General features: G+C 35.0%; 1 protein-coding gene across 5 annotated transcripts in view; it reads right to left on the bottom strand.

Annotated features, from left to right (window-relative positions):
- Window positions 1–13,315, bottom strand: part of PDE4D (phosphodiesterase 4D) — a 697,708-nt gene that overhangs the window by 528,663 nt on the left and 155,730 nt on the right. The gene's annotated exons all lie outside the window — the stretch shown is intronic.

The following is a 13,315-nucleotide window of genomic DNA, read 5'->3' as shown; positions in this document are numbered from 1 at the left end:
ACGTTTAACATTTGGTTAGAGCATGTCTTTATTAGATTCATTATGTGTATTTTATTATGTAGTACATCAATTTTTGTGATTTTTTTTTCTTTTTCAGTCTTCTCAACCCTCTCTGCAATGACTCAAAGAGTTACATCTTCTGCTGTTGTTTCCCAGAGGTTCCCATTTCACCTGAAGTTAATTCTCATGGGCTTTGAAAATATTTGTTTCTTTAGTGGAAACTAACAGTGAGCTAAATCATTGTTGGCTTAGTCATTAATGGTATTCTTATTTTTTTCAACCATTACCTCTCATGAGGAAGAAACTAAAGCAATATCTTAGAAGCTACAACATTTTCATTCCTTTATAGTCATTCATCCAGGTTTAATTTAAAAGCCCTTTGAAACTATGTTTAATTATTTCAGTTGACTTAATAAAAGAGCCTAAAATCAAAATTGATATTCTAAGTAATTCCACTTCTAAAGCTCCCAAAGTGCCTTTTAGAATAATAAAACTGTTCATCTTCATGAATTATAATCTAGAAACATATGACTCAGAAGAATATTATAGAAGAAAGATAAGAAAGTAACAGAAAAACAAGAAACATCTAATCCAACTTGTTCTATTTTCCAGAGTGCTTTGGTTTCGATGTTTGCCATGTCTTAAAATACATCTTATTATCTATCTAATATCCATTCATCCTTCAGGACGTTGTTATAATTATAATCCACTTCTCTATATCTCTATTCCCTAACAGTGTATAAAACACCTTAAGGATTACAACGTTATTGCAGTTGTAATCTGCTTTAAAGTGAAAAATCTTTCAAGAGACCAATTGGATTTAAACCTTTCTCTAATTTTCTTCATATAGATCCTTGTCTTGGGGATATGTACCTGGACAAATGTTTTTCAACCTTGACAAACTAAAGAAGTGTGATCTCCACACACCTTCAAGTTGTAAAGATTGAGGAATGCTGTTCTAGAGGAAGAGATGAACAACCTTCATTTTACTCGTGAATTAGGGCTCATTTTCCAGATCCAAATTCCACCAAATGTATCAAGGAAGCTACTTATCCATATTTTTATTATTTTTCATTTAAGAGAATAGTGCAGTTGCAATTATAATGGAAAATAGCATATTTATATGTAATTTCCTTTTAAACATTACACTGCCCTTCACTAGCTGATTCTGATAACGTATACATGCATCTTTTAAAAAGGAAATTTCAAGCTGTTCAGTGTTTGTCAAAATGAGGTTTTAATGAGTGCAGATGTATGCTAGATGATGTTGAAACACTCAAGACAGTAATGGTTCAGGCAATTTTAAACTTTCTATGGGGAAAAATATGGACTTGGCTGCTTTTATGATATTTAATTACACACTTCTAAGCCATTAGTTCATAACTTTTGTCTCTGTATATTCTAGGTTTTTTTACAGCTTGCTCCACCCTCTTCAAAATATCCTCAAAAAAACAACAAAACCACTTATGAAACTTTCCCTGCTGACGGTTAAGGATTCAATGGGACTATCCTTGGGTGCTACATCTCAGAGGAAAAGCTAAAAAATATAATAATTTGGCATAAGGTGGCTGATAAAAAAAATGCAAGGGTCCTTAGTCAGACCCTGGCTAAATTTAATGCTTTTTCTTGGCTGCATCCTTTTGCATCCACCATTCACATTGGGATGAAAGGAAACCAAGGTGCATAAGAAGGAAGTAGCTGCTATTGTTTAGAAAGAGATGAAGATTACTACATTTGCCTGCTTCTGTGTATAGGAAGTAAATATGTCAAATGGAAAGACTTCTCTATAAAAGAAGAGCTAGAAAATCTGGCAGGAAAAGAAGCTTCTGTTCAAATTGAACAAGCCCTTCATATCTTTATCTGGGACTAACAAGCCCTTCATATCTTTATCTGGGACTAAGAGCTACTGAGCCACAGAGTCTGCATTCATACATTCTATAATACTTGCATCCAAGGTCAAAATCTGGTGCTGATCAAGGAGTAAAATCCACACTCATTTACACTGATGATGTTACCTAGTTGGATAAATAACTATCTTCAAGTGAACATCCAAGTTCAGAAAGGACCAAGGATTCCACATTAAACCCTGAGCTACATGTATTTTATTTTATTGTTCAGTTTTATTTTGAAAACAGAAAGAAAAATAGCTCAGTATCTCAAAGGTCTCTCTCCCCCACATGTTTAACCCCATCTTCCATCGAGTTAGCTGTGTTAAATAGATCAATTTTCAGCACAGCATACTTACCAGGCAGTGAAAGCCACTGAATTCAATAGTACTTAATACATTTAAACCAGGGGTCTTCAAACTTGACAGCTTTAAGACTTCTGGACTTCAACTCCCAGAATTCCTCTTCCAGTCATGTTAGCTCAGAAATTCTGGGAGTTGAAGTCCACAAGTCTTAAACTTGTCAAGTTTGAAGATCTTTGTTTTAAACATACAGGTGAATCCAAACTTCTTCAAATAGTCTAGTTTTCTGTGGGTGAACACACAGAGACAGAGAGAGAGAGACAGACAGACACAGAGTCAGACACAGACAGAGACAGAGAAAGAGACTAGCTTGGAAGAGAGAGAACAATTTGTGTGAACAAAATGCAGGGAGGTTCAATTAATCCTACAAATATCTTACTTTACAGCCAATTTTAAGTAGTGCAGTACTCATTAATAATTAATATTAATATTGCAGTACTCACAGGTTTCCCTTGCTACATGTGAATTTCCTTTGTGCAAATTCACGATTGACCCCAAAATAGCACTAGTAACTAATGCGTTTGAACATTTCATCCAGAAATTTGTTTTATGTAAAAAAGCATTACTGTTACACAATTTGTGCCAGCATCATCAATATGCCTCAAAGAACTGGAAACATGCCTAGATTTCCTCCACTAAAATCACTAAAACATTTTCCTGTCAAACTCTTTTGCATCTTCATTTATGGGTTGTGCAGCGGTGCTAATTATGAAACTTATGTACTTCTACACTTGCCATAGCTACTATTGTTACTATGGGGTTAATTATGTAAAAGGAGAGAACCTCTTTAACCCTAGGAACAGACATGGACATAATATGTCATGCCAAATCTGAGGAAGAATCCTCAGTCCTCACAAGTGCCTTTCACCTTGTGTGTAACATGTCAAAGTATGCTAATAATGTTTAATGCCACAAGATGTTCTATATATTTGTGTGCCATTATAACCATGCACATTAGAAATCCAGCCGTACAGAAGATGGAGAAAATGCTTTCACTGTGTGTGAAAGGCTAAACAACAAAGAAAACATGCTTGAGCAATGTGATACTTAAAAATAAGGCCTTAAAATGTACAGGCTTATTTGTCAATACATTTGGGATACAAAATTTGGCTCTATACTTTGCAAAACCTTTTATACCATTTCTTCAGTGTCTCCCTTTGCTTTATGCAATGATTTTGACTTTTCTGCAGATTTTAATGGATAGGTTTATCATGGAAGAAGCAGACATTTAAGTAGATAGGCCTTGAATTATTCTAGCTGTATAAGTGAATACCATCATCTTACATTTTTGGCAGTTAGATCCTTGTATTTATATAGAACTTAGCCTTAGCATAACGTGAGAGAAATACAGACTTTTAAAACCTACCTCTGCCCATTTTGGAGTGTAACATGTAAATAGATTTTACCATCCTACTGCACTTAGTTTAGTATCATTTTCAGAAGTGGTTTGCCATCACCTTCTTTAATGATGAAAGAGAGAGACTGGTCTAAGGTCACCCAGCTGGCTTTGTCCTTAAGCCAGGACTAAAATTCACAGACTCCTGGTTTCTAACCTGCTTCCTTAATCAGCAACCCAAACTAGCTCTCCCAAATCATATTGATTTAATCTTTCATCAGAATACAGCTGGAAGGGATCTTGGATCAAACAGGAGATCCTATACCATTTCAGATTATTATTAATAATAATTCCAGGTTGCTTTTCTCCTTGATTAGTTTCCATCCATTGTTTCTTGTCCTGCTCTCTGGTGCTTGGGAAAATAAATTGACCCCTCCTCTTTGTGGCAGGCTCTCAAGTACTGGAATACTGCTATTATGTCTTCTTTTCTGTAGGCCAGCCAAACCCAAATTCTGCAGCCATTCTTCATATGTTTTCGTCTCCAGGCCTTTAATCATCTTAGCTGCTCTTCTCTGCACTTTATCCCAAAGTCTCAACATATATTTTGTGATGATCAAAACTGGATGCAGTATTCCAGGTGTGGTCTTACTAAGGCTTTATAAAGCGGTACTAATACTTCACATGATTTTGATTCTATGCCTTTGTTTATACAACCAAGGATTGTATAAACAAGATCTCTAGCAAGCCAGTAAAAACCCTAATCTTTGGCCCCAAGGTTAATTTTGTTTGTTTCTACTGAACAAAAAATATAGATTTCATTAAATTGCCTTAAATTTCTAATCCATGCAACCTTAAAATTCAGTTAATCTTATTTCGACATGAAGAATTTTAAAAATGCACCCTAAAAAAATTGTGGTTTTTACTAATAAATGGATTTTTAATGCAGTTTTGCCTAATAACATATGTAACTTTCTGCAATCTTATTTTCCATGAAAAACACATTATTGTGTTTTATGGATTATATGTTTACAAATTCTCTTTTAAGTGGATAATTGCATTACAAAATTCAAAGAAATGTTGTTTTATTCTCTATTGTTTCTCAGGAAAATGAAATTGGATAAAATGTACATCCCTTAATTGACAAAATGAAAACATAATCTATCTTCACACTACAATCTGTTATTGTGCCAAATAATTAACAATAATTGGATAAACATGGTATTTTGTTCAAAGGAGTTTAGGTAGCTAGGGAAAAAACTATTCTTTTTTTATAATTCATGTTTTATATAATCCTAATCTTCCAATTTCAACAATACTATTCTCTCTTTATAGCTTTCTCATTTTTTTCATTAAATTATTTAAGCATAAATAACATTTCTTTTCACAATGTATTTATTATCCCCTATTAAATTACTTATATTTAATATTTTAAAAATTACTCATTATTCCACCATGATTTCAATATCCCAAATATCTAGAACTACTAATCAGACCAAATATTAACAAAATTTAGTCAATCCCAGGATTGTATCTCAAAATCCCCACAATTTCTAATCCTTAAAAGTTTTAAGTTTACAATATATTTTAACACACTGTTAATATTAATAATACAATTAAATTACCTAATCCTAAACTTCCACCTTCTACCCTTAGCTTACTTTTAAATATAGTAAATTCTATTATATATTAGTATATATGCTACTATTTTACCTTTTTATATTTTCTACTTTTCCATTTCATTAAAAAAACTATTTTGATTGTGATACGTATCATTACATCTTTCACATTCTCTTTCAGCACTTTCATATACTAGAGACATAATAACCTTCCACTCTAAATCTGATTTGAAATGTACTTCCCAGAGAAATAAATAATGAATGGAATATCAACCATTTGTGGCGATTCCATGAAATACCAAAATAAAAAGCTTTCTGCAAAGAGCCTTACATAGTTGTTATAATATTTATTATTTCAAAAGTTGGATGATATTGGTAGTGATGCCTTAATCATTTTGTATATTTTTTTTTAAAGTACAAGTCTTCTCCAGGCTGCCTGACAACAAGAGGCAACAAACAGAAACAAATTTTGAGTTTCTACAAATATACACATATACTGATCTACTGATCTGCTATTTGGTGCACAAGAACTGTTACATTACAGGATATTCTCTGTTGTTTAATTATCAGTGTTCCTGACCAAGAAACAAAAAATAGAAAATATTTTCTATGAACCCCAAAAGATATTTCAAGGATCTTTTTTTTCTTAACAGAACTCATAGCCATAGAGTAACTGCTTTGAAATTTGACCTACAACATACAACTCATCTGTTTAAAACAAAAAGTGAGAAATCTTATTGGGCTTACAAGAAACACAATACTTGCAACTACAAAGTCAACTATTTCCATCATTAAGAATAACTTTACAAGTATTTCGTACTATACTTCTAAATGTTTCCATAATTAGGCAATTATATACACTGTACATATTAGAGGAAATGCCCTATTACACTCAATCCTATTCAAACTAAAATAAAAAGGTAGAAATAAAAAACATACACATGGAAAACTTGTCAGCTATTCAGTTTGACTATTTTAAAATAAATGTTTGTTTTACCTAACAAATGTTTGTTCTACCTATATATGGTTTCTAGAAGAATATTCCCTTGATTTTTTTAGGTCATCTGTTAATTTTAAATACAGTAATTTAACCTCTGAAATTACTCTGGAAGTCTCATTCAAGGAGACTACATGCAGTTCTATGACCAAAGGTTGTACCCTAAAATGGGAAGAAAATGGAAAGAAAAATCTCCACAGAGATCTTAAAAGTACTTGATCAGAAAATAAGACTCCTTTAGTAAAAGGCAAGGGGATGAAGTGAAGGCTGTCAAAGTTCATGCTGAGTTCTCATTGTTCCTGATTAAGAAATTCTGTGCCTCAAAGTTTTCCACTGCTTCCTTGGTGTTGAATGCACATTTATGAATGCATTATATCATTGCAATGACATTGGGTAAAACCAGTTGGCTTTATCAGAAATAAGTGTAGGTATGCATACTGTATGCATTAAGCCATTCCCTCAGAGAACTTTATAACTTCCGCCCTAAGATCTTTCAAGAAGCTATTAAAAACTTCTCACTGGCCCTCACTGGGGTACTTGTGGAATCCCTACATATTTGGTTCATTTAGTGTTGACGTAGCCTTTCATTAGTTCTGTTTCCTATTGTTATTTCTTGCTCTTTCTGTTTTAATTGAAAGTTGACCAGAGCTGTAGTTAGGCAACCTTGAAATCTAATGACATAAATAAATGGTAGCCCAACTCATTTATGTCACCACTACAGACCCAAGGAAGAGGCTGAATCCTGACACATGGTTATCATTAGCAGTTGGCATTTACATTATTTCAATAAGATACCTTTCAAAAGACAAATACATGACACTGATATCATAGGGATGAAGTGGGGTTTTTTTGCTTTGGATTTATACTAGCATATTGTATGTGTTTAGCAAATAGGACATCTGAATATTTGCATTGTTTGAAAGAAGCAATGAAAGTTGCCTAATAGTGGAAGGATGATTTAACCCATTTTTGCAAGCCCATAGCAAGCAATTATAATACCACATATATTTAAAAAAAGCCTTCTGTTTGTGTGTGTGTATGCATACACAAATAAAATGGTTTTTTTCTATATGAGGAAAAGAGATTCACAATCTTTTTAGTATATCATGGAACTGTAAAATTAAAATGAGCCCACTGATTGAACATATCATGCAAATCTAATCAATTACCATTTATTCAACAACGCTGAATGTATGTATGGGGTTACAATCTACAAAATAGAACCACTAAATTTTATTTAAGTTGTAGAATGCATTTTCTAATAATATGGTTGAGGAAGCTTGTAACGTTTAGTTTTTGATGCCAATGTAATTTTTTTTTATTATCTCAGGTAAAGAAATTGACAAATCAGATTTCCTAAGCAGGTAGCGGCAGCCAAAATTCAGATCCTACAAGAAAACTGAACCACCAGCCTCTAGTAACAAAAGTTCAAAGTGTTTATAAAATGTGTTCTAGAAAATCTCAATACTAGCTCTCTAGAATAGCATATTCTCTATTTGCTTTCATTTGTATTCCTGACATTGTACATTTGCACCTATCACCCACATTTCTGATGCCAAGGATAGCGTAAATCACTTCTCATCTCTCTCACTGCAGTCTTTACAATTTTAAGGAAGTGTTTTAGAACTACCATATTTTTTTTGCATGCAAAAAAACTTCATTCGGTCTAATGTTCACTACTAAACATTTTCGCTTTTAATCATTTTTTTCTGGTTACTAAGAGTTACACGGACATGTTTATCTATTTACTATCTACAATTTGGTAGGAAGACAAAACACTCAAAACAACTTTGTAATCTGTCAAACATGTCATGTTTATATAAGTGCTATACATGAAGGGGGGAAATCAGTGAGGAATGTATAAATGAATGAATGATATTCAACCCGTACAGTGGTGGGATTAAAAAAAAATTACTACCGGTTCTATGGGTGTGGTTTGGTGGGCATGGCGTGGTGGGCATGGCAGGGGAAGGATACTGTAAAATCTCCATTCCCATCCCAATCCTGGGGTTACTGCAAAATTCCCATTTCCTCCCCATCCCAGCTCCGTTCTCTTGTGCAGGGCAACAAAACAAGACCCAGCCAATCAGCTGGGACTCGGGAGTCAAAGAATAGATGGGGGCAGGAATAGTCAGAGATGGTATTTGCCGGTTCTCCAAACTATTCAAAATTTCCGCTACCAGTTCTCCAGAACTGGTCAGAATCTGCTGAATACCACCTCTGAACGTGTATCAAACCACTCTATTTTTTCTGCAGTTCTCATACAATTTGTAATAGACAGTTCCCAAATGATACATATTCACAAGATAGCTTATATAAAGAGACAGTTGCAATCTTCTCCATCATCTATGAAAAGACTTGCCTCCTTCTCAAATCACAAAGTATTTTTTTAAGTATCTGCTCTAATGTACTAGGGAATAAATCGGTTATAAATGGGAAATGGTTCAGTCACTAAAATTCTTATAACCTTATTCTTTTCATTGCAATAATTCTTGACAAAGAAAACACTGTAAGAATATTTCACAGAAAGCATTAAGGCAGAGCCTGAGATAATTTGATAAAGGAGAATTTGTTTATGTAATTTATTTCAAAGTAAATCAAAGATCCCCCCCCAAAAAAATCTCATAGAATATGATAATTTTATGATTCATTATACAATTTATAAATTGTCAAGGTCTGTGTATCTATTTCTGTTAGATCCTAAGAAGATTCTTTTGAACTGCAGTATTATTTTGGAATCCAGTATATATTCCTAGTTTCCTACTATTTTGGCCCCTATGGTTTAGAATCAGGAGAACTATCTTATTTTTTCCCTTCTTCTGCTTTCCTTGGTTAATAAATAATTAGAGAGGCTTTAAAAATTAAGCTGAATTGCTTTTCCTATAATTGTTGAGGAGATTAAGTTACTATTTTGTCTCTCTTTCTTCAAAGGTCTGTGCCAAGAAGGTGTTATCCAAATTGTCTACTGTATCTCACCAACAATAATATATCTATTATTTCTCCTGTATTTGCAGGGGTGGGATTCAAATGTCTTAACAACCCGTTCTGTGGGCGTGGCCTAATTTGTAGGTGTGGCTTGGTGGTCCTGTCACTGGGTGGGCGTGGCTTGTATATAAATATTGTAAATATTTATGTAAATATTGGATTTTAAAAAAGCAACTTTTACCCAAAATAGGCAAAGCAGGCAGGCAGATTGAGTTGCTCACAGAATCACAGATTCACTTAGAGATCTATATACAAATGCCTATATAAAAATGCACAAAGTCTGGGGAACAAATAGGGTGAACTCGAACTAGGAATACATGAAGGTAAATATGATATAGTTGGGATAACAGAAACTTGGTGGGATGAAACCCATGACTCGAATATACTGCTAGAACTATTCAAAACTATTCAAAAAAACCAGACCCCATAAAAGAAGAGGCAGAGTTGCACTGTATGTAAAGGACCACTATATTGCTACAAAAATGCATGAAACCAAAGATGAAAACCTCCTAGAATGCATATGGGTCAATATAAAAGAAAAAAAGAATGACGTGGCCATAGGCATATATTATAGGCTACCCAATCAAGCAGAAAAAATAGATGTCCTTTTTGCCAGCCAACTAACAAACATATGCAGGAAGCACACAACAATAGTAATAGGAGACTTCAATTATCCTGATATCAATTGGAAAATTAATTCTGCACCAAGTGAGAAATCAAATAAGTTCCTAACCAACCTAGCTGACAACTTTGTTGTCCAAAAGGTAGAGGGTGAAACTAGAGAGAGAGCCATACTGGACTTAATTCTTACAAATAGAGAAGAAGTGATAAAGGGAGTTGAAACAGCAGGAAGCTTGGCTGAGAGTGACCATGTCATACTAGAATTCAACATAACACAAACACAAGCAACAGAACATAATGACACCAGAGTCTTCGATTTTAAAAGAGCTGATTTCAATAAACTCTGAGAGAACTTGGGAAAGATTCCATGGATGAATATCCTAAAGGGGAAAACAACTCAAGAATCTTGGGAAACTCTAAAAAGTATGATCATAGAAGCCCAGACCAGCACAATACCACTGAGAAAGAAAAACAAGAAATCCAAGAAGAAACCAGCATGGCTGCACAAAGATCTCTGTGGCAAATTGAAAGAAAAAAAGGACAAGTACAAAAAATGGAAAGAAGGACATACAACTAAGGCAGAATATCAGCAGATAGCCAGAATCTGCAAAGACGAAGTCAGGATAGCAAAGGCTCAGAACGAACAAAGACTTGCAACAAAAGTCAAAGATAATAAAAAAGTTTCTTCCAACATATAAATAACAAGAAAAAAATCAAGGGAACAGTAAGTCCACTAAAGAGAATATGGCAAGGAAGTAACAGGCAACAGAGAGAAAGCAGAACTGCTTAAATCATTCTTTGTATCTGTCTTCACACAAAAAGAAACTATAGGTCAACCCACCAAAAACATAACTGTAAAAGACAGACCAGAAATAAAAGTTAAAATAAGCAAAAAAAAATAGTAAGAGAATACCTGTCTGATCTTGATGAAAACAAATCACCAGGGCCTGATGGATTACATCCCAGAGTTTTAAAGGAGCTGGCAGAGGTCATCTCAGAACCACTACACCCTATCTTTCAAAAATCCTGGAGCACCGGGGAACTACCAGAGGACTGGAAAAGAGCTGATGTGGTTCCCATCTTCAAAAAAGGAAAAAAAAACAGACCCAGGAAACTATAGACCAATCAGCCTAACATCAATACTGGGGAAGATACTGGAAAAGATAATAAAAAAACAGATCTGCCAACATCTAGAAACAAGTAAAGTAATAACTAGCAGTCAGCACGAATTTGTTAAAAACAGATCATGCCAAACCAATCTTATTTCATTCTTCAACACAGTGACTAAATTAGTAGACCAGCAAAATACTGTGGACATAATATATTTAGATTTCAGCAAGTCATTCGATAAAGTAGACCACAACCTACTTCTTAATAAGCTAGAAAAAAGTGGAATAGATAGCATCACCACTAGATGGACTCGCAACTGGCTGGCAAACTGTACTCACAAGTAGTCGTTAATGGGTCTAAGTCTACATGGAGGGAAGTAAGCAGTGGGGTGCCACAAGGTTCCATCTTAGGCCCAGTACTCTTCAATATCTTCATTAACAACTTAGATGAGGGAATAGAAGGGGAACTTACCAAATTTGCAGATGCTACTAAGCTGACAGGAATAGCCAACACCCAAGAAGATAGGCTCAAGATCCAGATGGATCTTGATAGACTAGAACACTGGGCCATATCTAATAAAATAAAATTCAATATTGAGAAAAGTAAAGTCCTACATTTAGGCAAGAAAAACCAAAAGTACACATATAGACTGGGTGAAATCAGGCTCAATAGCAGTAACTGTGAGAGGGATCTTGAGTCTTAGTGGACAACCAGCTAAATATGAGCCAGCAGTGTGCAGCAGCAGCCAAAAAAGCTAATGCAATCCTAAGTTGTATTAACAGAGGGATACAGTCAAGATCAAGGGAAGTACTAATACCACTCTAGAAAGCTTTAGTAAGACCACACCTAGAGTACTGCATCCAGTTTTGGTCACCACATTATAAAAAAGATGTTGAGACTCTAGAAATAGTATAGAGAAGAGCAACCAGGATGATTAGGGGACTGGAGGCTAAAACATACAACGAAACATACATCCTGCCCGGTTGCAGGAACTGGGCTTGGCTAGTCTACTAAAGAGAAGGACCAGGGGAGACATGATAGTGGTCTTCCAATATTTGAGGGGCTCCCACAGGGAGGAAGGGGTCAAGCTATTTTCTAAAGCACCTGTAGGCCAGACAAGGAATAATGGATGGAAATTGAACAAGGAGAGATTTAACCTGGAAATAAGGAGAAACTTTCTGACAGTGAGAACAATCAACCAATGCAACAGCTTGCCATCGGAAGTTGTGGGAGCACAATCACTTGAGACTTTCAAGAAGAGATTGGACTGCCATTTGTCAGAAATGGTGTAGGGTCTCCCACTTGGGCGGGGGGTTGGACTAGATGACCTACAAGGTCCCTTCCAACTCTGATTATCTGTAATCTATCTTTCTTCAATCTGTTACCTGAGTCTGTCACATAAAATTTGCTAGCAAGCAAACTCATAAAATTAACTCACAACACACCATGTATGTAAATATTGAATTTTTTATTTAAAAAAAGAGCAACTTTTACCCAAAATCAGGCAAAGCAAGCAGGCAGATTAAGTTGCTCACAGAATCACAACTCACAAATTCACCCAGAGATCTACCTTTCTGCAATCTATTGCCTGAGTCTGTCACAAAAAATATAAGCTTCAGTCCTAAGAAAGGTTCAGGTCTGCTTTTAGATTAGGTAGAAAGCAAGAAATCCAATGATTTCCTGCTTTCTAGCTAATCTAAATCTCCCGGCACAGCAGAACAACTAATGGTTGGGGGAGGGAAGGAAAAATAGTAACTTAGCAGGCAAGTTTGCCAGGTAAGGAGTGAGTGGGCAGGCAGGGGTGGGGCCAGCCAGTGGTGTGATTTGCCGGTTCTCTGAACTGGGCAAAATCATAACAACCGGTTCTATAGAACCAGTCCAACCAGGTAGAATCCCACCCCTGTGTATTTGTACCATATTTTCTTGACTGGATGCTTGTGTTTTAATTCCTGGGGCAAACTGAGCCAATATTAAGCAATATCTAGCCAAGAAAACTGAACAGTGACTGAGCAATACTTCAAATGAAAATCAATACTATGAATATAACACATAGTATTTCTATTTTCCAAGGGGTATAAGACTCATGCCTTCCTTGCTCCTTTCCAAATACAGTTCTTTCAGATGTTTTTAATTATATTTCTCATGATCAAATATTTGAAAGCAAAATTCAAGGTGAGATTGCCTCTCATCTCTAGAAATTATAATACAGCAAGCGTCAGAACCAGATGCTATTCTATCCTTTCAACAGCAAAACAAACCAAATCTCTCTTATTTTAACAAGCATACATTGGAGATGCTTCAGTCACTATGTTTCATGGATATTAGTTTGCCTGGGCAAATGGAAGTTTGTAATTTTGAGGCCAGTAGCCTTCAATTTTCCACTACATCTTCTTTCCTATATA

Source organism: Pseudonaja textilis, chromosome 2 (genome assembly GCF_049901715.1).
Source record: "Pseudonaja textilis isolate UNSWEBS1 chromosome 2, rPseTex1.2, whole genome shotgun sequence".
Taxonomy (NCBI): Eukaryota; Metazoa; Chordata; class Lepidosauria; order Squamata; family Elapidae; genus Pseudonaja; species Pseudonaja textilis.
This window is presented reverse-complemented; position numbering and strand designations above follow the sequence as displayed.